This window comes from Enhydra lutris, unplaced genomic scaffold, assembly GCF_002288905.1.
Source record: "Enhydra lutris kenyoni isolate GAN:26980312 unplaced genomic scaffold, ASM228890v2 scaffoldscaffold97, whole genome shotgun sequence".
Lineage (NCBI taxonomy): Eukaryota > Metazoa > Chordata > Mammalia > Carnivora > Mustelidae > Enhydra > Enhydra lutris.
This window is the reverse complement of record NW_019154181.1, coordinates 824,793-850,075: the sequence shown is the minus strand read 5'-3', so window position 1 is coordinate 850,075 and position 25,283 is coordinate 824,793.

Sequence of the window (25,283 nt, the reverse complement as noted above, 5' to 3'; positions counted from 1 at the left end):
GCCCATGGGCATTAAATTTGGTCAATACTTTTTCTGTATCAATTGAGATGAACATTTGATTCCCCTACCCCCCACTTCATTCTACTAATGTATATTTCACTGATTGATTTCTCACATCTTGAACTGTCTTTGCATTCTGTGAATAAATCCCACTTGGTTATGGTGTATAATCTTTGTTTTTTAAAGATTTATTTATGTATTTGAGAGATGGGGAGGACAGAGGGAGAAAGAGAGAACCCTAAGCAGACTCCCCACTGAGCACAGGGCCCAACCTGGGGCTCCTCATGACTCTGAGATCATGACCTGAGCCAAAATCAAGAGCCAGATGCTTAACCAACTGAGCCACCCAGGCGCCCTTATAATCCTTTTAATATAGCCGCGAGCTCATTTGCTAGAGGATTTTGTTGAGGGGTTTTGCACCCAAGTTCATGGGAGATGTTGATCTGGAGGTTTCTTTTCTTGTGGTGTCTTTGCTTGGCTTTGGTGTCAGAATAAGACTGGCCTCTTAGAATAAGTAAGGAAATTTTCTCTCCTCTTCAATTTTTTGGAAGAGTTTGAGAAGGATTGGTGTTCTTTGAATGTTGGGTGGAATTCACCAGTAAAGCCGTCAGACCCAGGCTTCTTCTTGTTGTCAGAAGAGTTTTGATTACTCATTCGATCTCCTTGCTAAAGATGTATTGTACCAGAATTTGAACCCAGCTTTATGTACTTCCACAGTCTTTGGCTTTATGACTCTGCTTACTCTGTGTGTGTGTGTGTGTGTGTGTGAGTGTGGGTGTATGTGTGCACGCAACTCACATGTGCAGCCCCACATAACAAGGTGTGAGGAGCTATTTTCTGCTTTAGAAAAAAGCCCCACTAGGAATGTGTGTGACTTAAGGGTACAGGCTATCTTATTCACAGATTTGCCCCCAGTAATTAGCGTTCAGGAACTATTTGCCCGGAAAGGAAGCCATTTTCCCCAACACCTTGTGCGAAATGACATGTAGTCCTCCAACATTTATGGGACTTCCTTTACCACATTTTAGGTTAGGTTTCACCGAAAGCAGAGTGGGGAACAGGGCCCTGGATACAAGGAGTTTATCCGAAAAAAAGGGATCCCAAGAAGGAAGCGGGGAAGTGGGAGAAGCCCACTGTGTTCATGAGTAAGCAGTAGCATGAACAGATGGGGAGCATTTCTGCTAAGAACACTCAGGGACTGTGTCTCTGCACAGTGAGGAGTCTGGGACACTCGTTCACCAACTCCTGATTCCTGATGGCGGCCCCCGGAGGCATTATCTGTCCTGATTTTCAGAATTGTGCCTGTTGGGGCATGGGTTGAAGGAGAGGTGACTAAGATAAAGAAAAGAGACTCAAACACTTGCCTTAAGGTTCTAGCTCTCTACTGCTGCCAACAAAGCACCCCCCAAATAGTGCCTACAATGGCAAAGGTCGTTTTGCTATAATCTCTTGTAACTCTAGAGGTTGTCTGGGCTCAGCGGGGTGGTTCTCGCTCAAGGTGTCTCCGGCGGTGACAGTCAGGTGGAGGCCGGGGCTGGAAGTGTCTTGAAGGCTTCCTTACTAACACATCTGGTGGCAGGTGCTGGCTCTTAGCTGAGGCGTCCGAGGAGGCTGTCAGCCAGAACACTTTGTGTGGCCTCTCCACGTGGCTTGGGTTCCAGCAGTGGGCATCCCAGGAGAGCCAGCAGAGCTGCCTCGTGACCTGGCCCCAGAAGTCACATTGCATCCCTTCTGCTCAGCTCCCAGAGCCTGCAGATTCAAGGGAGGAAACAGAGCCCACCTCTTTGTGGCGTAAGGGGTGAGGATGTCTTGTGAGGAGAGCATGTCAAGTGGGAAATCGTGTGCAGCCATTTTGGAGCCGCCATCTTGGAAGGCTCGATTACCACAGGCAGAGAGCTGACCACCTCATCTACTGCCCCTCATGTGGGGTCTCGTGTATTTTCGTCCCTGAGCAGCTCTGCCGTCCACAGATGCAGTGTATCTTTGTGTCACTAATAGTTGCCGAACATGTGGATGAACACGGGTGTGGCTAGGTCATCCCTTTAATTGGCATGGTGAGGCAGCAGCGGCACCTGGAGGGGGAGGGGTGGTTGTTATGTTCCAGACATTTCTCCAGAACATGACAGGTGCGTGCAAACGAGGAGCTGGGAGATCTGGATTCAAGGTGACATGAGGGAAGGACCCAGCAAGCAGGAGACCTAGTTCTCACTCCAGTTCTGACCGTGGATTTGGCCTTGGCCATTCAGCACCTCCCGGCCAGACTTGAGGCCCGAAGCCCCTTCTAACCTCTAATACACTCGATACTGCATTAGCGACTGAGAGCTACTTGGCCCCAGAAATTCTGATGAGCTCACAGTGGGGTTGGGTTATTTTTGGGGGCTTGGTGGCCACAGAGCCTGAAGCTCTAATTAAGGATGAGGAAACCGAGGCTCACTGAGACCCTTGCTTGTGATAACCCCTACAGGAGGGAGAAAGGAGATGTTCGGGCATTCCTTCATGTGTCAGACCCCAAGCTTGGAGAGTCCGTATACCAACTATTCAGTCCTCACTGAACTCTGTGAGTCAGATCATGTGTCCATTTTACAGATGGAGAAATTGAGTCTCAGCCCATTGAAGTGCTATTGCCCAAAGTCAGGCAGGAAGTAAGGGATGGAGCTGATATTCGCTGACCTTCAGGCTAATTTCATGACTGTGTGTCTAGGTTGGCTAACTCCCTCGAGCTTTCCTCCATACACAAGTCCCTCCCAATTCCCAGAGGAGCAGGCCATCCCCTGCCAAGTTGGTTCTTTCCCCATGTGCCCACAGAGAGCTGGGGTGGGCGTGGAGGCAGGGAGGACATTTCCTCCCGGGAAGACCGGTAAGCAGGTCCCCCTCACACCTTGGGGATTTTCCACCGGAACCTGGGACACGGCTATTTCGGGAAAGCGCTCTACATCAGAGCAGTGGGCAGTGAGCGCAGCTCTGTTTGTTTTGCTTTTTGTCTCCTTTTTCCCAAGATGTGTTTGGCAACAGCATATGAGCCCCGTAATCCTCAGCACAGCATGTCCCTAAGGACACCAAACGTCGCCAGACAGACGTGGGGTGGGGTTAGCTCTGGGCTGGCCGGGCATAGGGCCTCCGATGACGCTGTCTGGAGTTACATCATGGGGACAGGCAGGTGCCTGCAGACAGCACCGGGCCCGGGAGGAACTCAGGAAATCCACCTCTGCCGGGGTCGGCGACACCCCCGGGAGCCCCGGATGCCCCAGAGAGGAGGCCGTGGCTCTGCGTACCCCAGCTCTGTCTCCAGAAGGCTTCTCTGCCTTCTCAGCTCTTACAAGCATCTGTGTATGTTGTGTTCGAAGACAGAGTTCAGGGGTGTGTGTGGTGGGGTGGGGGAGTGAAACCCATCCAGTCATCATTCATCAAATCGCTCCCCTGGACAGGATAGGAAGCAGCCCAGAGAGGGGACAGTCTTGCCCAAGGTCACGGGGAAGTAGGCTCTGCCTGCCACACCCATTCGCCCACCCACCGGGAGCAGACCCACGTTAGGGAAGACCCACCAAGCTCATCCTATTCCTGACTTGTCAGAACTGACTCTGGTTTATAGCAATTTGTACTTTGTGGACCGTCTCTCATTGAGAAGCAAAGCTAGGTCACAGGGAGGGTTGACGGAAATGTTTCGAGTCTACAGGAGCCCACTAGTGCTTCTTGGGGCAACCCTGCAGGAGACCCATCTTCCTCTTCCACCGCATCGTGCGGTCTCCTGGTTCTTTATTCGCCCCTCCCTGAGTGTTCTGGAGAAATATCCAGAACAGAGGAAGCACTCTCACTTCTGCTGCCTCAGCTCTCCTCGCCATGAGGGTAAGAGGGGTCATGCAGCCGCACCTATAGGCCTTCCAGTACTGGGCCTTAATCTCCCATCTTGGAGTCGGGGACTTGGACACGAGTCATTAAAATGCTTCCCATTTCCTGGATGCTGCCAGCTGAGTCTGGGACTCCTTTCCCCATCCACAGTGTCGTGGATCCTCAAAACAAGCAGGGCGTGGGAGGGAAGTGAGGGAGGGGGATGGAAACAGTCCCTCACAGAATGCTCACTTGGTCCCTGACCCTCAACTCTGCACCAGCCACCTCCTTTTTACCCTCATAACAATCCCTGAGGGGGGCTACATGCCCTGTTTTCTGGCTGGGGATCCAAGGCCCGCAGTCACCATGCTGCCGTGGACTCGCAGGACAGAGTTTGGACGATGCCCAACCAACCTCTCTGCCTCATTGTCCTGACTCTGGATTTCCTCAGGGGCAGCTGGAAGGACAACCAGAGGGGTTTGGGATTAGGAGATGGAGATGGAGCTCCAAGCCCAACTCTGACACTGCCTACCTTTCAGATCTTGGGCCAGTTCTACAGCCTCTCAGACCCTCAGTCTCTTCATCTAGAAAATGGGAATGACAGTGCCCTTTTCTCGGGGGGTCGGGCAGATTAAGCCCAAATATATAACATGTTATGTGGACAGACTTCAGCCCTGGCCCGTGGTGTTGGATGAGTTAGTGTCACTCGTCACTGGTGACTGTATGGTGAGGGGCTGGCTAGGCACAGCCCCGTAGACCCTGGCGACAAGACCCAGAGGCAGCCACTCTCCTTCAGGAGCCACTCCTTACCCACCATGGCACTCACGGGGCCAGCAGGCAGGGTCCTGGCGGGAAACAGGGAGCTCACACTTGCAACGGGTGATCGTGGAGAGTCTGATAGGACTGTACCAGTAAGCACCACCAGAGGAAACCAGTGTGCCTGAGGGCCAGCGAAAGTGGGGGCTGCCACCGGCACCCCAGAAGAGCAGCAGTCTTCAGCCGAGGACGCAGCCCCCAGCAGCCCTCGGTCTGGCAGGGAGAGGGTGGATAAGCACCCCAAACTCTGCGCATCCCACACTCATCCTTCCCCTGCACAGACCCCACGGGCTGCCAGCGTGCAGGGGCGTCTGGGGAGGCCAGCCTCCTGGGGCACATGGACGGGCGCAGGAGGGGTGAGGTGGGGACAGGGCCAATGTGCCCCCACCCACCCCTGACCCTGGGGTCCTTTCATTTCGCTGCCCCGGGAAGCAGGTGGCTTCGCCTGGCTGCCAATGTGCGGCTTGTTTTTCCTCTCTCTCTGCCCGCCTCTTTCCCCTAAACCCCTATTTCGAATCTGCAGTGTTAATTGAAAAGCAGCAGCTGCCAAATTGCCCTCAGAGTGCAGAGAGAGGGAGGAAATTTGCCTGCTGCTGTGGTGGGGGCTGGGGCGAGGGAGCGGAGCGTGCAGAGAGGCGAGGCGCCCCACAGCCACTTAGCACAGAGTGGGCGGGAGACTGGGGCTCTGGGGCGGCCGCCAGCGGGGCCAGCTGCAAACATCCTTCAGGCTCCCAGCCCAGGCTTTTGAGGTTTCCCCGTGAACACACCTGAGGTTGAATGTGGACACAAGGAAGTTGATTTTTCCCGGGCATATTTTTAAAACCTCTGTTTGGATGGCCCGTTGCTATTCTGGGCATAGGAGCCCCTTTTCCGGCTGCTTCTGATAAACAATCAGAGGCCGGCAGACCAGCTGGACACCTGCCATCCGAGGCCTGCCTCTCAAGACCCGGGTTCTTCACGGTTTTTTCATTTCACCCTGTGCTGGGTGGGAAGCCTTGGCTCTCTTTGGCCACTGGGGAAGCGGAGGTTCAGAACCTTGGGAGACCGGTCCACACGGCCAGAAGGTAAAACAGCTGAGCCTGAATCCCCAGCCTGGCTGGAACCATGACTTGTCATGAATCCAGTCCCCCTCACTTGCTGGTTCAATCTGCAGTATCCTGAGGCTCCTCAGTCCTTCCTCCTGCCCAGAGCCCCTGCCCAGGAGCCTGCCTGCAGGGAGTAAACACCGGAATATGTTCCTACTTAGGATTTCATAGCCCAAACCTGAAACCAGAGCCCCAGGGCTTCCCGCTTCCCTTCAGGGGCAGTGCTCCTGGGGTACTGGCTGGTAAATCATTCGAACACCGCCCCTGCCCCAGTCAGTGACTAGCTCCGCAGAGTGCTGGGGTCCCTGGTCATTTGCTTTCTTGATCGGTTTTTAAAAATGAGATAAAATTCACACAACATGAAATCAGCCATTGGAAAGTGCACAACTCAGCGACATTTCAGTCATTTGCCCCCGTGATGGGCGACCAGCACCCCCGTCTAGGTTGTCGGGCGTTCCCTGTTAGGAACATCTCACGGCCACAGAATCACACGATATTTGGTCTTTTATGACTTTGTTCTTGTCTCTCACTTAGCAGAACGTCTTCAAGGTTCATCCTTCCCGTGATCCGTCTTCCCGGATCAGGGTGCAGACCCTAGGCTCCTGAGCTGTGTTGTCCCCACAGGAGTGAGTGTGTGGCCCTCAGCCCCAGGTGCGGGGGTGGGGGTCAGTCTGTAGCCTTGCCAGGCATGTGTGACCACTGGGATGAACCGGGCTACATGTCTCCAGGCCGCTCCAAGATGCACCCGGGTCCCTCCAACTCCCACATCCACACCAGAGCTGATCTTGGTCCACATGTCTCCATGAGCCCGGCACCCACAGGGAGGTCATGTCCATCCGTGTGGGTTGTGTCCTGCCCAATGGCATCCTTCAAAGACGGTGATGGCGGTGGAAATCTAGCTCACACTCCCTTCCAAGCCCCGCCTCCTGGGGACAGCATCCCACCTTCAGGGGATGAATTTTCTACTTCATATACGGGCAACTTGTGGGCTAACGGCAACTTCTAGCACTGGCGGGCTGTGGCTCTCTCTCACCCCCCTGGTCCCTAGGCACGCTCTGCCATTCTTCCACATTCACTTGTGACCTTCCTTTTCCCCTGTGGATCTTTACCAGGCTCCAAAAGTTATTAACGCTGCCCATGGCCATGGGTCAACCCCCTGCCTGCTGGTGCACCTGTCAGTCCCCCACCACCCACCATGCAGCTTCTGGCCTTGTTCACCCTGCCCCCACCCTCAGGAGTTCTAGCCTCAAGCTTTCCTGGAGGATGAGTACCTTCCAGTGGCTTCTGAGAACCCCCTTCTGCCCTCTAGACCCAGGATTTGGAGCTCAGACGCACGATCAGGCTCCTTCCCACTTCTTCCTCTGCTCCACCCAGGACACTGTTTACCTGGGACGGACCCCTGCGGCCTCTTAATCACGCTCAGTACACACACGTGTGCCCTGTCATGGAGCGGAGGTTCCTGTGTAAACCCTCTCCATCTGGACCTCACACACACACACACACACACACACACTCTCACATGCTCACAGTGCATAGATTACGCATGCACACATGGGCCTGGTCTCTCCTTCCCTTCACACTCGCTTGGGGGTGTCTCTTGTTAAATCTGATGGCGAGACAGAGCCCACGAGCATAAGCACACCTCTCGGCCGAGCTGGGAGGCCCCGCGATCCAGGTGCGTTGGCCTTGTGGACATGGCGGTCTGGAAATTGTGAGCCTCTTAAAGCCCACTCGAGGATGACAGTTTGGGCCTGGGAACTTAGCAACTCTGGGTCCTGGGGAAGGAGGGGAAGCCCGAGGATGGGTCAGGAGTCTGGGGAAGCAAGAAAAACCTGGGCGTGAGAGGTCTCAGAAGCTCCTCTGGCCTGATTTCCTCAGAAAGGCATGCCCACCTCTGCGTGCTATGGTGTTCAGGGTCTCCCATGAGGAGCTGATTCTGGCTGGTCTTCCGGGGGCTGCAGACCCTTGGAGGGATGCCCTGACCGTGCACAGGGGATGAGAACAGGGCAGGCCACATCACAGGCCTCCTGATGGCAGTCCCCATGCTGGCTGCCTCTCTTCCTATGGGAGGTGAGAGACAAGCTCTGTGGGTGTCTCATGGAAAAGCATGGCAGAGTAGGGAACAGCCGATGCAAAAGCCCTGAGGCAGGACCATGAGCTCTTGGGCTGGAGCAATGTGCTGGCGGAACAGGTGCGCAAGCAGCCTGTCTGGCCTGATTGAGGACTCCGGCAATCCCGAGGGAGGTAGGACTCCGGGAGGGCTTTGTGCAGGGGGGGAAGGACTCTGCTTTTAACTGGACCCTTTCCTCTTCTGGCATGGGGGCAGGCTGCAAGGATAAGGCAGGGGTGTGAGCAGAGAGACCACATAGGGGTGTGAGGAGAGGGACATCAGCAGCTTTAAGATCCAGAGCCCACAGGTTCAGGACCCAGAGTCAGGCTCCTGGGAGAGTGTGTGCAGCACTGAGGGGTCGCTGGGAGGGCGGGGTAGAACAGTGATGAGGGACACGAGTCCAGCATCAGGCCACCTGGGTTCAAGTGCCCCAGAGTCCGCTAGCCAGCTGTGGGACCTGTCGGCCAGCTTGTGTGTCTTTCTGCATCTCCGTCTTCCCATTCCCCCCAAAAGTAAGCAGTGGTAGATAAGACATGGCATCAACCCCCCAGAAGATCTGGGGGTCTGAGTCTGGTATTGTCCCCAGCTTTATAGAGCTATAACGGACAAATAAAATTGTAAGATATTGAAAATGTACATCAAGATGATTTCATATGCATAGGTTTTGATTCTAATTTCAGGCGAACATGTTACAGGTGAGGGGGGTCAGGGACAGACCTGGGGGGACAAGGAGATGCTCACTCTCGAGGTTGTGCAGATCCAGGGTTGGTAGAGGCTCTGGTTTTCTCTGCTCCTCCTCACAAGCCTTTGAGCTCTTAATTCCTCTAGATCATCCTTCAAGCGCTCAGGCATTTTCATTGTTCTTCATGATGAGCCCCCCTCTCCTGCAGCTGTGGGGAATATAATAAGAATAGCTTTGTTTGTCCCCAAACATTATGTTTCCAACTGGAGACCTGCCTACTTGTTTTTCTTAAAGGCAGCATTATCTGGCTGACTTGAATTTATCTCGTGGTCCGCTGTGACACTCAGATTTTTTTCTGCTTCTAATTGCAGCCTGGGTTTACAACTTCTAATGTGCTTTTTGGAAAATGAGTCTTACGTTCCCATTTCTATGGGCTGCTCACCCCTGCAGCAGGTGAGCTGTGCCTGGCAGCCTCCCCAGAACCATGCAGAGGGACAGGGGAGACACAGCCTGGAAGGGAAGTTGATACGTGGTGCTTATGCCAGAACCTGGGCAGAGAGGAACGACACCGGCTCACGCAATGGTTGAGCAGAACTTGCCCCCTACCAGAAGCCCACCTCACGTTCTGTTGATGGATGATGAGAGTGGGGGGTAAGGGAGGCCTCCATCTCTGAAGTGTACTGGATGCCCTCCCCGCGCCCCACCCCCAGAAGTCCAGGGTGACCTTGGGGCAGGATGGGGAATTCAGTTATCCTCTTCGAACCTTCGATCCTTCTAGAAAACTGGAACTAGTAAGTGGAACGCCAACCCCCAGCTTCTCTGAACAGCTTCATTCCAACACGGCCTGTCAAGTGTCCAAGCAGTTCGGAGAATAGCGGAACACTAAATGCCAACCTGTGGCTCAAAATCATTATTATTATTGTTATTTCCCCTAAAAGGGGATAATCGCTGTGACCTACTTAGGGGGGCTATTGTAACTAATGGCTTTGGATGGCTGCAGAAATAGCAAAAGTCGAGTGGGAGGCAGTAGACTCTGGGCAGAGTGATGGCCTATGTACGTGGAAACCTCTCGTCTCCCTTCCTGTGTCTTGGTCAGAGGCCTGGGGAGCGTTTCTGGGCACCGTGGCCCCAGTGCGTCAGGCCCCTTCTGGGCACTGCTCTGCACTGGGCCGGGGGGTGAGCCACTCACTGTGGCTGGAGCCCAACAGGACATTTTCAGATAGGAGAGGTCTTGTGGTTCTGAACACAAGGGCACGGATGAGGTCAGGCCTCCCTCTGGAAGGCCCCGGAACCAGGGCCTCAAATGGCAGCAGAAAGCCCCAGTCCCCTCTGTGGGTTACAACAATCATTTATTTTTATCGTTACATACAACAAACACACAGCTCAGAGTGGGAAAAAACACAACGAATACCCACCCACTCACTGACGAGTTTTATCTTCCTATTTTCTTCAATTTTTCTTTTTTAAAGATTTTATTTATTTAATTGAAAGAGAGAGAGAGAGAGACAGAAGTAGAGAGAGCGCGCATAGGCGGGGAGGAGAGGGAAAAGCAGGCTCCCCGCTCAATCCCAGGACCTGGGGACCATGACCTGAGCCGAAGGCAGATGCTTAACCAACTGAGACGCCCAGGTGCCCCTTTGCTTCAGTTTTTTGTAAAGAAATTAAATCCAGCGGTGGCCCTTCTGTGCCCCTCCCAGTCCCAGCCCTCATCCCTCTGAACCTGGATGTGACCACTGCTGGGTTTTTAGCATTTGTTATTCTCCCGAGTGCCTTCGTGCTTCTACGTTGAGCACATACATGTCCGCAAATGTTCCCTCATGTTCCTCTGTGTGTTCCATACACCTTATAAAGAGCTTTGCACTTGATTTATCCTGCTGTAGCTTCTTTCCTTTCCACATCTGGTGTGGGGGATCTCTCCAAGCTGGTCGAGGTGGTCGTAATTCTTCATGTTCGTGACTGTATTGGACTCGGTGGAGTGACCGTGCTGCTATGTTGCTATGCTGTTGAGGGACATCAGGTCGTCCCCACGTTCTCATTGACCAACCTGTCTGGGCTGGAGCTTCCTCTGAAGGTGGAGGGGAGGGGCGGGGAGGGCTTGGGTGCAGGCGGCTAACTTGGGAGGTGCCCTTGGGAAGCCCACGTGAGGGTGTGAGGACCTGGGAAGAGTGAAATACTCAGTTTCACGATGATCCCCTGCTGTGTCACAAATTACCTCAACGTTGGTGGCTTAGAACAATTACCAGCAGCTTAGAGAGCCCAGATAATAGACCCTCAAAAATAAAGAGTCATTCCAGATTGACCGGTTCAAGGTTATGTTCATGGTCTAGGCAGAAACTACATTTAAGTTAGATTTTAAGTCACGTTTCTCTGACATGGGGCTGAGCATGATGGCTCTGTTTTGAGTCTGTTGCTTCTTTGTTAATAATATGTGTATAGTTAATATGTGTATAAACCACGGGCTTACATGGAAGCCTTCATTTCCAAGTGTAGGGGAGGAAAAATTTAATGCTTTTTCCCCCTCTACCTTTCCAGGTTTCCCAGCTGGGGCCCTGTAAATTAGACTGGCAAAAGACAGATTAACAAGAGAAAAACAGAAAGACCAAAAAACCCCCAGGAGTTTGTTTATTTATTTAAAAATTTTTTTAGGGGCGCCTGGGTGGCTCAGTGGGTTAAGCCTCTGCCTTCGGCTCAGGTCATGATCTCAGGGTCCTGGGATCGAGCCCCACATCGGGCTCTCTGCTCCAAGGGGAGCCCGCTTTCTCCTCTCTCTCTGCCTGCTTCTCTGCCTACTTGTGATCTCTGTCAAATAAATAAAATCTTTAAAAAAAATTTTTTTAAAGATTTATTTATTTATTTGACAGAGAAAGAGACAGCCAGAGAGGGAACAAAAGCAGGGGAAGTGGGAGAGTGGGAGAGCAGGCTTCCCACTGAGCAGAGAGCCTGATGGGGGCCTTGATCCCAGGACTCTGGGATCATGAGCTGAGCTGAAGGCAGATGCTTGATAACTGAGACCCCCAGGTGCTCCCAAAACTGGAGTTTATCAGCAGGTGCGTCCAGCCATCAGGCAGAGCATCTAGAGATGAATAACAAAGAGGGTGGACCAGGGCTAGGGAGGCATGTTAACAAAAGGACAATAAATTTTCAGAGAAGTGACAAGACAAAGGAAAAGGACTTTGAACTTCAAGGGCAGGGAATTGTGGGAGGGTAAATATAGGGGGGAACAGGTAGAAGATAAGGCCTAGTTAGTGAGGTTTATTACGTGATTCCTCTGGTGGCTTCTCTGGACTGAGAAGGGTCTGGAGTTGTCTCTGGTGATGAACTTCTCGTAGAGAGGGGAGACGGGCACCTTAACAAATTTGTGTGCTACTTTCAAGCAAGGAGGGGGATGGCAGAGTGCTTTTTGGTTTCTGCCTCTTCTCCGTTGTCTTCAGGTCTAAATAATCCTTCTCCCCAAGTGGCATACTTGGGGTGTCCTGTTGTGCGACCCCTCACAAGCCAGCATCTCGGGGTTTGTGGGGGTTTCTCCCATTGCATATTTCTCTCTCTCCTCCAACAACGAGGCACCCGACTCCCAAAACCCTCCCACGCTTACGTATCATTGCGTCCCCAAGTGGAACCAGGTCCCAGCTCAGCCTCTGCCCCCCTGACTCTGCTGTCACTTAGACACCTGTGCGGGCCGCCCCTCCACCTGCCGCCACATCCTTGGGCTAGAAACTGGTCCCGTGTCCAGGACGCCACGAGACCCTTGGCCAAGATCCCCGAGGAGCCGGCAATGTTCCTTTTCTCCGGCTGCCATGAGCTCTGGGAACAAAGATCCCTTGGGGAAGCTAGCTTGGGGGCAGTGAGTTTAGTGTTTGAGGCAGACAGAGGGTTGGAATACATTCTCCCCACCTTCCTGAGCAAACAAGAGTGTTTACTAGGGAGAAGTGTGTTTAGGCAACTGGTTCTGTGCTTCCCCCACACAGAATGTGCTAGACACCCTGCTAGTCGGATTCTAAACTCTACCCTCAGAGAACCCTTTGGGTTCTCTATTAAAATGCAAATGGGCCTAAAGAGAGGCGGTTTTTGAACCCAGTGGAGGCAGTGGAGGAGTGTGGCAGTGCAACTCAGCCCCCCACTATGAGCTCCCCAGAAAAGGGTTGATAGTTAACTCCTGAATTGAGTCCTGCTCAGAGCTGGGGCGGAGATGCGGGGGTGTGGAGGGAGGTGGGAGGCGGTCTGGAACCCCCTGAGGCTTCTGCTTCTGGGGTCAAGAGGTGCCCCCTTGCCAGCTCAGCCACCACCACTGTGGGCCCCACACCACGTGGCCTTATCCAGCTGTAAAATGGGGACGGTAGACCCCTTTGAGCCCCTGTGTGGTTCTGCTTCTATCGCCTGGGACCCAAACCTCAGGGCGAAAGCCCTTTCTCTGAATCAGTCGGGCCACTGGTCAGGGCTGTTGGGACACTGTCCCCCCAGGCCTGTGGGAGGTCATGGTGTGCCACGCGTGGTAGGTGGCGTGTGGCCCGGGCACCGCACCCTTGCGAGGGAATTCCCTTCAGCGGGGAATCTCTCAACTATGATCCGGCATCTATGGTCTGTGTGGAGCAAATAAGCAAAGGGAGGGAGGGGATTGAGGGAGAAAGAAGGATGGCTGTAAACCACCCCACTGTCAGGGATAAGGTGGGTGGGGAGGCAGAGTCATTAACAAGCCTTTGATTTATTTTCTCAACAGTAGCATCAGGATATCATTCGCATACCATACAATTCACCCACCTACCGTGTACGATTTGATAATTTGTAGGGTATCTACAGAGTTGTGCAACCCTCACCAGTTTTATAACATTTTCATCACCCCAAAAAGAAATCCCACTCACAGTAGCTCTTCCCATCCCCCTTCCCCAGGAACGGCTAATGGACTTTCTGTCTCTGTGGATTTGCCTGTTCTGCACGTTTCGTATGAATGGAGTCATGCACTACGTGGGTTTCTACGGCTGACTTCTTTCACTGGGCGAACTCGAGTTTCATCCTGGGTAGCGCGTGGCAGGAGTTCCTTCCTTTCTGAGGGTATCCCACTGGATAGACCCCCTTTCATTTATCCATTCACACGTTGATGGACATTCGGGTTCTTTCCACCAACATTTGGCTCTTTTATTGCAAATAATGCTGCTATGAGCATTCGCGTACGGATTTCTGTGTGGTCTTTCTTTTAAAATAGTTAACTGTTAAATAGATCCTACATGCAGCTTGGACAGAATCCAAGTGTCTGCGTATGGGAGGTCCCGGCCCAGGGTGACGGAGCCCTGTCCTCACCCCATTCCCTCCCTCCTCTCCAGGAGCCAGATCCTGAGTCTCTCTTGGGCTCACATCCTCAGACAGGACTTTACTGCACATCGGACGGTTTATCTTGACCACACCTTGCTGGGGGCGTTCCACATGGGCTCCTCATCCCTGAGGGACTAATGGCTTCATCTGTCTGTTCCGTGTGGACAGGGCCTTGAGCTGAGCTGGAATGGAGACCCTTGTATTGTGTGATGATGAGACGCCCATCAGGACAGGACGTCCCTCAGCCCACATCCTCACGTCTCACAGAGCCTTGGGTCCCGCGAGGACCTGAGCAGCACCAGGGGGAGGATTCTTGGCCCCATTTTGTAGCCAAAGAAGTTGGCAATGGCTTTGCATGTTCATCCCATGCTCTTACCTGCCTTGAGTTCTGAAGAGGGGGACGGCGTCCTGGAGGGCGGACTTCAGAGGGGGCAGACCTGGCTCTCTGTGACGAGTCTCCGACGCCCGTCCCTCGCCCCTTGTGACATGCGCCCATCATAGTGGCCATCGTGAGGATGAAACGAGACAGTGTGGGTGGAAATTCTCAGTGCACGTTGGCAGTACAATTCCTCAACACATGGAAGCCGGGGTCACTGGAAACCCAGCCAGATATGGAAGGAACCCATGCATACAAAGTATCTGAAACAGGCAGCTCCATGGGGACAGGGGCTGGGGGACGGGGATGGGGAGGCTGCTAATGGGGACAGGGTTTGCTTTTGGGGTTGTGAGGATGTTGGAGAGCTAGGCACAGGGTGCTGAGTACCTAAGAGTGGTTCACCGTGCAATAGTCAAAGTGGTACCTTTCATGTCATGTGCATTTTACCTCCATTTTTAAAAAAGAAATCCAAACCAGAGACAGAACTGCATGCTCCCAAGGAATCCATCTTTGTGCGCTTGGGAGCCATGGACAGGTCTGACTGTCAGTTCTAGAAGCTGTTTTGAAGCATGTGAAGCAAATCGTGGGGCTGTTGTTGGAGACCCGAGCACCCGTGTAATCTGTTTCTCATGTTACTGGCAGGACTGACCAGTCTTGCTGGTTTCTTCACAGTATAGTTCCATTCAGGGGCAGAGGATCGCACTGGGACCCGCTCACACCCCTGCCACGAGCCTCCTACAAGAAGTCATGGCCCCGCACAGCCCCCCAGGGCGGGTTTAAGGACCCCCTCTGTCCACCACCGTCTCTCCATCTCTTGAGTGGGAATGGGACCTATTCTTCCAAGTCTCTTGTTGCCCCACATTCTTGCTGCCATTTCCACGGGCAGACCTCACGCCCCTGCTCCCTGAGCACCATGTATCGCTGGGGCTCTAGAAAGGCACTCACTGGGGGGTAGGGACCAGCGCCCACCTCCAGGGCCCGTGAACTGCATCCGGTCAGAAAGGTCTCTGCTGTCCCCATCTTGAGCAAGGGGCCCCAAGGGCTCATTTCTCACTGGACCCCAAAGATGACGCAGGGACTGAGCCTGTTTTGCCCAACATTGTCTCCCTGACACGCGGGACACTTGCATGCGGTAAACGCAGCCCGTTGCTTGAGTGAATGACTGAACTTCCCCCGCCTGAGGCATCCCTGGCCTTCTTCCCCTAGTTCCGCTCAGTGCGGTCTGGTCCACGGGCCTTCGGCTGCATTCCCAGTGGAAGGGAGGTTGGGTGGGCATGGACCGTGTGGGGAGGTCCAGCAGTTCCCCTTGTCTGCTTCCAGTCAGCCCGGCCCGGCTGTGTGTGGGGTAGGGGTACCTCGTCCTCACCACATCTCTGGCGGGGATCCCCGATGGGCCAGAGGATGGCCCTGCTGGGAGGAAGTTGTGCCCTGGGGTTCAGAGGTGGAAGGGGAAGGAGGCTTGGTTTCCCAAGTTGGCTCTGCCAAGATGCCCGGCGTGGGAAGGGACTTGGCAAGGCACAGAGATGATTGTTGAAAGTTCAGTGACACTGTTTCACTGTGTCCCATTCAATAAGGTGTCCCGGGCATTGCAAAACCATTCTCCGTTCCATCATCTGTGTCCTCAGCTACAACCCAAGAGTGCCCAATGACAGCTCCTTCCTCAAGAAGTTAGACACTGAATTACCGCATGACCAGCCGTTCCATGCCTAGGGAGACATCCAGAAGAATTCAGACCAGGTCTTCAGAGAGAAGCGTGTCCACAGATCTTCCTAGCGGCGCTGATTGCCAGAGCCAGAAGGCGGGAACAAGCCAGATGTGCTTGGTAGATGCACGGACGGACAGAATGAGGTCCATGCATCCACGTGACGGATGGTTACCCACCCACGAGAAGGGAAGAAGCACACACCCAGTCACTGCAGTTTATACGGACTTTCTGGAAAGGCTTCAAGGAGAAGACGCGGGATCTTGAAAGACAAATGGAATTAAACAGGTGAGGAGAATGGGCCCGCTGGGTGGCTCAGTGGGTTAAGTGCCCCACTCTTGGTTTCGGCTCAGGTCATGATCTCAGGGATGTGATACTGAGCCTCTCATCTGGCTCCACGCTCGGTTTAGAGCCTGCTTAGGATTCTCTCTTTCCCTCTGCCCCTCCCCCACCCCGGCCGCCCCCCTTCCCCCCGTACGCATGTGCTCTCTCTCTCTCTCAAGAAAGGAAAAAAGAAGCTGAGCATTTTACATCTCTTCTCTTGGGGACATAGGGCTCCCCGACATTCCTCTAGCTGCTGCTATCCTTGTACTAGTTTACAGAGGAAACCAAGGGCAGCTTCTTTGACAGGCGGATGGTGATCAAGGGAAGTTTCTGCAATCCGGTTATCCACACTCTTTTTTTTTTTTTTTTTAAATTTGATTGCATGAAAGACAGAAGATCAGTAATTCTACTCGTATTTCCTCGAGAGAAATGCAAACATATGTCCACACGAAGGCTCGTGCACAAATGTTCACGGCAGTTTCATTCAGACTCTCCCCAAACTGAGAACATCTCAGAGGAACGACAGATGAGTGGGTAAGCAAAGGGAGGCTATGGCGCCGTGGCGTACTATTTAGCGATAAAAAGAATGCCCCCTGAATCCACGCGGTGACACGCCTGGATCTCAAAATAAACCCGCTCAGCAGAAGCAGCCAGCTCCCTCCGCCACCGCAGCAACAAAATACACATACGCAGCACAACTCCACGCACATGAAGTCCTGGAACAGGAAGCAGCAAGCAGCGGTGGGAGAGATCAGAGCAGGGGCTGTTTTCTAAGCGGGGAGCAAAAGGGGAGGAAGGAGGGCAAACCTTTCTGGCAATGCTAATGCCCTATGTCTTGGAGGAGCTCGAGCTACACGGGTGTGTGCATTTGTCAAGACTCACTGATTGTTATCTTTTCAGGGTAGATTTTAGCTTTGTCCATTTCACTGCCTGTAAACATCACTTTTACAAGAGGACTGTTGCGGGTGCCTGGGTGGCTGGGTGGGCTGAGCCGTTGCTGGTCTGCCTTCAGCTCAGACCTGGATCCCGGGGTCCTGGGATTGGGGTCCTGGGATCGAGCCCTGCGTCTTCTCAACAAAGTCTTCTTTGCCCCCTGCTCATGCTCTCTCTCGCACTCTCTATAATAAATAAATAAAATCTTTAAAAAAAATACAAAAGAATCTTTAGCAAATACGGACCTCCAGTTAATGACTGGTATATAAAGTGTCAGGGGGTAGAGTGTCCTGACGTTTGCAACTTCCTTTGAAATATATCAAAAAATAAGATGGGTGGCTGGAGGGATGGAAAGACGCACGGGTGTGTAATAAAATGAGGGCAGTAGAGCATCGACGATGACAGCTAGTGAGGGTATGGCTGTTCTCTGAAATTCTTCCAGCTTTTTATATGTTTGAAATATAATACAGTGTTGGGAGAAGGAAGGGTGGGTGACCTGTGTCTGCGTTCCTCCCTGGGGTCCCCAACCCTTTCCTCAAACCCACATGTAGGACCCCCTCCATGTTCCGGGGACTCATGGGCCCGACGGCCCCAGGTGGGACTGACTTTACCTCTCTGATCGGCTCAGAGGCCCTGAGGAAGGGACCCCGCAGGCTTTTCTGGGGGGAAGAAAACACTGCTGGCCTTTCTGTTTCTGTCCCCGTCTCCATCGGTCTCTTCCCTGTCTTTCCAAATGTGACCCTTTTGGGTCTGGCCTCGGCTTTGCTGGAATCACCGTGCCTACACATAGGGCCGACACCCGCTCTGAGCAGCATACGGCTCGTGTCACCTGTGACAGTGAGCAGCAGCGTCCAGTGAGCATGGTCCCCCACCTCCACATTCTGACCCCCGGGCTCCCAGTGTGGGGAAGAGGTTCCCACTCCAGCCTGGCTTCCCTGCGTGTCATGGCCCTTCCCTACCCTTCTCCTCCCCATCAGCCAGGGCGGTGTTGTAGCTGGGAGCCCAGACACCGGTCTTCCTCCATCCCTGGGTGTCACGCAGGATGGGACCCAAGTGTGTCAGCTGACTTTGGAAAAAGCCTTCCTTCAACCTCCCACCGCCCTGCCCGAAGCCCAGGATTTCTGCCCCCATCTTCAGGACAATCGGAGATTATGGGGCCTGACAGCGCCGGCTGAGGTCTCCTCTTCTAGCCAAACATCCACATTCTGCAGATGGGAAACTGAGGCCCACGATGGGACCGCATCTCTCTGTCCTCTTCTGATACATGGAGATAATAGAAGTCTCCCTCATAGTGTTGCTGGAGGATAAAATAGGGCCTGGCCTTGGGAAATGCTCACAGACACTTGTTTGAGCCTGTGTTGCTGTTGCACCCATTTTGCAGATGCGACTCAGAGAGGTTGAGACACACACTTGCCCAAGGGCACATACGAAGCGATAGAACCAGGGTGAACCCTGTGCTGACGGGACCTGAAGGGCAGAGGGGGTGGTGGGTGAGGTGGTGGGTAAGGTATGGGGCGTGCAGTAGCCCAAGCAGCTGCTGGGGCCTGGCCCGGCCTGGCTCCAAAATGCGGAGAAGGGGTGGGACAGGCGGGCAGCTAGGAGCCTGTGCCCTCCAGCTTGGGCTCTTGTCAGCGGCTGACATTTATAACTGTGCCTAATGTTCCTGCTCAACCCGAGGGAGCCTTTCCCTCCCTAATCTGCCTAGCATTACCCAGCCTTGAAATGATGGCAATTACCCCTGGGGCTGGGTAAATGGCTGTGGGAGGAGGTGAAAAGCTTCATTGCTCTGAATCAGGCAGCCCGCCTCACCCCGCCCCACCAGGCACCCCTGCTGCCTGCCTCTGTGTCTCTTTCTTTCTCTGTCTCTCTCTCCCTGGATCCTACATTACAGGCTTCAGTAAGGGGCATTAGAGGCCCTTCTGGCCCCCGATCTAAAAACTCCAGCCCGGTCAACACTGCAGAGGGCCTCATCCACACCAAGAACACTTTTCCCATCCTCATCCCCTCCTCTGTCCACGCTTCGTAGCAGACTCATTATTTGTCTTCTGGGGAGACTGAGGCTCAGACTTAAACAAGTTGCCCAAGGTTCCCTGGGAAGGACTCAAACCAAGACACAGATCCAGGAGCCCTGGCTCTGAGCCCCCCACTCCTTCTCCAGAAACAAACACCACCCCCCCACCCTCCACTGGAGCGGTGGTATCACCTGGGCCTCTGAGACAGCCAGCAAGGAGGCAGAGAGTGCCCTCCCCGCCAAATGTCAGTGACATTGCCCAGGTTGCGTGGCTATCAACCTCAGTGTCTTCATCTGTAAAATGGAACTGCTTGTGTATCAGTGTCCACAGTGACACCAACCATGATCCCCACACCCCGCAATGCAGACAACCCAAGTGTTCACCAACAGTCCAACAGATCTGCAAAATGGGGTCTATCCAACAATGGAAAGGCATTCTCACCCAGAGAATGGCATGAAGGGCTGACATACGATGTCACGTGGACCAACCTTGAAAACACGATGCTGACTGAAAGGAGCTAGTCACTAAAGGTTACATGTTGGATGGATCCTTTTAAATGAAATGTCCGAGATGTTGGCGAGGATGTGGAGAAAGGGGAACCCTCTTACCCTGTTGGTGGGAATGCAAATTGTGAGTGCAGCCACTCTGGAAAACAGCATGGAGTTTCCTCAAAAAGTTGAAAATAGAGCCAACCAACGACCCAGCAATTGCACTACTGGGTATTTACCCCAAAGATACAAATGTAGTGATCTGAAGGGGCACGTGCACTCCAATGTTTATAACAGCAAATGTCCACAATAGCCAACCGATGGAAAGAACCTAGATGTCCATCAACACATGTATGGATGAAGAAGACGTGGGGAATAGATAGATAGATCAGTATATAGATAGATATAATCTATATCTTTATCTCTATCTATATCTAAATCTATCTATACCTATCTATCATGAAATAATACTCAGCCATCAAAAAAAAAATAAATCTTACCATTTACCATGACATGGAAGGAAATAGAGGAAACTAGAAGGAACTAGTGAAATAAGTCAATTGGAGAAAGACAATTATCATATGATCTCACTGATGACGTGGAATTTAAGAAACAAAACAGAGGATCATAGGGGAAGGAGGGAAAAATAAAACAAAATGAATTCAGAAAGGGAGACAACCCATAAGAGACTCTTAATCACAGGAAACAAACTGAGGGCTGCTGGAGGGGAGGGGGTTGGGAGGGATGGTGTGGCCGGGTGACGGGCATTTAGGAGGGCATGTGATGTAATGAGCACTGGGTGTTATATAAGACTGGCGAATCACCTGCCTCTACCTCTGAAACTAATAATACACCCTATGTTAAGTAATTTAATTTAAATAAAAGGATTTCAAAAAAATTAAATGAAATGTCCAGAAGGGGCACATCTAGAGAGAAGGCCGGTTGCCTACAGAAGGACCAGTGATGGCTAAGAGGAGCCGCGTCTCCTTCGAGAAGGACAAGAATGTTCTAAAACTGACTGTGGTGATGGGGGTGCGACTCTGAATATACGAAAAGCCTTTGTATATTTCCAGGGCACGAATTCTATGGAATGTGAATTATGTCTCAATAAAGCTGTTCAGAAATAACAATTAACGTCTACATCTTGGTGCTTCTGGGAAGACGAAATAAGACACAAACATGGGGCATAGCAAGCTCCTGGCCCACCGCGAGCTCTCAGTCAACGTATCTACAACCTTGCTGCTTGGCGTGGTCTGCGGACCAGTGGCAGCCCCGGGGACCGTGTCCAAAACGCAGATCCTTGGCCCTCCCCCGGCTGCATCAGAATTCACCTTCTAATTTGAGTCCAGTGCACGGTGAAGTTTGAAGAGCACTGAACTACAAGGATAATTCTATCATTATTCTAGGGCAGGGATTCTCAGATATGAGAGCACATCAGAATCCCCTGGAGGGCTTGTTAAAGCATATTTTTGCTGGGCCCTGCCCAGGAATTTGATTCCGGAGCTCTAGGGTTGGGCCTGAGAATGTGAATTTCTAACGCATTGCCAAGGGATGCTGAGGCTGCTGGTCCAGAAAATCCACCTGCAAAGCACAGCTCCAGGGGTTAGGGAGCTGTACCTGTATGTCTCCCAGCTGCATACAGGAGGCTAACCATGCGAGAGAGCAGGTCTAGGACAGGCCTTAGGGACTAGTGGATCTCAAGCCTGCATATGGAGGCACCACACTAAGTGCCCACACTAAGGCGCCGCTGCAGACAGACAGCAGATTTTCCAGGTGCAGCCTGGACATCAGCATTCGGAAAACTTGCCTCGTGATTCCTGAGAGGTGCCTTGCTCAGGTTCTGCCTGGAGGGGAGGCCTCATTAACAGTTCTCTCTCCTCACGGGGGAGGGGGAGCAAGGGGAAAGGGACGCACGACACAGGGGTGTGACCGGGGTCTCACACTCATGCGCCATCCAGGACCTGGACCCTGGGCCTCCTGCGATGAGGGATGAGCAGGCCTGACTCCCTGTGCACAGGCAGAGATGCTGCTCAGCGCATAGTTCAGCCTTTCTCGTTCCGAATATGAAAGAGACGGGGGCCAGGCAGAGGCCCTGGCACAGAGGGAAACAGAACAGGCTGAACTGAAAGCTGATGGCCTCCCCTGGCCTACCTGCAGAGCTTTTCAATGGCCCTGCTTCTCCAACCCACTTATTAGAAACTCCCACTAAGAACTGTTCTCTTGCCTGGATCAGTGGGATTTTTTTTCCCCCTCTTTATGGAACAATTTATATTAAGTTGCCTCTAAATAGAGCTCTTTAAGGCAGGATTTGGTTGAAGTCACCCTGTGTTTAATGGGCTGGGGGTTGGATGGGGACCCTCTGGCGCTAATTGCCTATTAGTCCAGTTGGAGGCTAAGGCCATTATTTCTGCAGCCGCCCACGACTGGTTTCTCCTGGGCCTGACCACTCACTTGCTGTTGTCTGCCCCCATCTATCAGGAAGATCAGTGGCTCTGGTGCTCAGGCTTACCAGAAACTTTCCTGGAAGCCCTGTCCTGGCTAGTTTCTGCAGGTCTCTCTTAAGCTCGGGGACTTACCTGTGGAGCTACTGGCTTCCTGGAAGGCAGAGAGGAACTAATGAAAAGGGAGGTAGGTACTTAGGGGGCTGGGAGGCAGGACATAGGCAGGAGCATGGAGTCTCCTGTGTGAATGAATAAAAACTAGGTTTAGAGGTAGAAACCCAAGGAACCGCTAATTTATGTAGCCCCTTTGAGCAAATTAGGAAAAACACCTCTCTCTGTTAGACCAAGCATGATGGGAGAGCACAGGCTGATCTGAGCCTTGTTTCCTGAGCCAGGCAACTTTTGCAGTCCACACCCTGAATAACTGCAGAAGGGAACCCATGGGTACTCCTACCTCTTCTCTTCCTGGCAGCAGGACAGTACTGCACACTGGCAAATGGGACCATTAACTCATCAAATCCTCATCAAATGTGTTGAGCTCTGTGCTAAGCTCTGGGGATACAGCTAAGAAAGGTTTTTGCATATCAGATCCAGTCTGTTGACAGAAACAGACTAAAAAATCATCCCTTGTGAAATAAGGTGATGGTGCATGCTTGGGAAAAGTAATGAGTTAAAATGAGGCCAGTCAGGCGCTGTGCTAAGGGTATTATCATGAGTATGCTCATTTAATCCTCTCAACAGCTCTGGGCTGTAGAAACAGAATTCACCCATGGCTCCAAGGAGACATATTAACAAGGTGACTATGGTGCTTTAGAGTTAAGGCAAAATCAAGAGGCCCCCAAAGGACAGCCACAGTGAGAGGCTGTTACTACCCCTAGAACTGCTCCTCTGTAAGACACATGGCCCAAGCCAAAAAAGGGGAAGGAGCCAAAAAGCAAGTCCCTGACTGCTCTCTGCCTCTGATCTCTGATGGCACCTGCCACTGAAGCCAGAGGACACAGCAATGCAGCCTGAAGCATGAATGTCCAGGACCGCAGTCAGAACAGAGAAGAATAGAAGCTGAACCTGGAGCAGTATACATCATTAACCTTATTTTGCAGATGAAGAAACAGAAACTAAGGCCCAGATAAATTCAGTAACTTGCCTGGGGTCACACAGCTCATAAGTGGCAAGGACTGAATAGGTAAGCACAATGCTGAGCTTCCAGAAGAACAGGGGGCTGTAAAGGTCCAAGAAAGAGAGGGTCTCCCTAAGAGGAAAGATCAAAAAGGATTTCTCCAGGATCTGAGAACTAAAGGCAAATTAGGGGTGGGGGGAAGAAAAGGGTGTAATAAAACTACAGGCAGAAGTGCATGAGCAAGAACCCTAGGGCAGGAGAAATGATCATTGTTCAGATAAGAAGAGGGGCGGGGCCAGCAGGGGTTTGGGAGAGCACGGGGATGCCACACAGGAAAGGATTCCCCAGCAAAATTCATCAACTAGGGGGACAGGCAGTGGAGAGCCTCAGTGAGGGGCTACCTGAACTAGTCTGTATTCTAGGAAGATCACTCCAGAGTGAGGGTGGGAGCTTAAGGAATAGTCTACAGGTGAGGTGGTGGTGGCATGGGCTTGAAGGCTGGCCACAGAAATGGTGAACTGGACAGACTCAAGCTATGCAGGAAGTGGAATTATTAGTAAGACCCAGGCCCTGGGATGGAGGGGGAAGGAGGAGACCAGGGTGGCTGTTGAATTCAAGGCATGGGCAAGTGGAGAGAACCTGTTGCCTTCTACTGAAAAGAGGGGATGGTGGGGAGCAAGCTTGGGGAGGGGTGCATATCAGGCAAGGCTCTTAGTTGCAAATAATAAAATCCATGCCGAGCAATTTATTCAAGATTATACAGGAATAGATTTATTTAAGTGTAAAACCAGTTCACAGGCTCTTCAGGAGAACCAGAAGCTCTGTCCAGATTGCGGACCCTAAAGAACACAGCACCAGTGCCCAGGGCCAGATACTGAGCTGCACTGGACATTACAGCTGGTACAACTAGACCCTGGGCATCCTGGTGGCCACCATCACTAAAGTGGCTCCTGGATCCACTGCAGCACCTCACACAGGGTTGTGTGACTGGCCAAATCCAGATCACATGTAGATGCCTGTTTGCAAGGAACTCTGAGAAACGCATTTCTCTCTTACCACATGGGATATTCTCCCAACCTAAGAAGGATGTCAAAAGTGCTGGTCAGCCAAAAAGTATGACCAGTGTTGACCAGACACAGGCAGATGCGAGTTCTGTTTGGGTCATGTGAGACACATAGTGGAGGTCTCAGTAATTCTGGCTACAAACTCTGGCTGGAGCTCATGGGGAGGTCTGGGCCATGTCATTTAAACCACTTTCCCCTCAGAGATGTTAAGCAAACTTGAAGTGTTATTTACAAATTGCATGATGAGTTTTAACCCTTGCTCAAGTTATGGTTTAAAAATGTTGCTGATACTCAGGATCTATGGATTTAAGAAATCGTGTTTTCAGTTGTAGCCTAATTGATATATTGATCTGTTTACTTTAAAAAATGTCAAGATTCACTAATATCTGCATTTAGGTTGGGCTGGACAAATCTGAGTCTTGAATTTGAATTTGGGAGTCACAGAATTTTTCATCTGGAAAGAGCTTCGTAGGGTTACACTCATAGGCACAGGTTTGCCCCCATCAGGTCTGGATCAATGCAGAAGGGGGCACAGCTCAGTCCTTAGTCAGACCCTACCTCAGACCTGGCTCCACCTTCGAGGTTCAGTGTAAAATGGGGAAAAGAGTCATGTGTCCGAGGGCTGCTGAGGAGCAAGTGGGAAAATATGGACAGTACTTGGCTTGGGGCCTACCTGCACATACCAGGGAAATATCAGTGACCAGCTCTCTGCTGCACATAAAAACTCTTCAGGTATTTGCAGGGAAGTATCCAATGGAGGAAAAAAAAAAAAAAACTATATCATTTATAACAGCATCAAAAACAACAAAAAAAATCCTGTATGACTAAATCTAATGAAAGATATGTAAGACCTCTACACTAAAATTTATGAAACATTATTGAGAGAAATGTTTTTAAATAAATAGGGAAATAGGGGTGCCTGGGTGTCTCAGTGGGTTAAGCCTCTGCCTTCAGCTTGGGTCATGGTCCCAGGGTCCTGGGATCGAGCCCCGCATCGGGCTCTC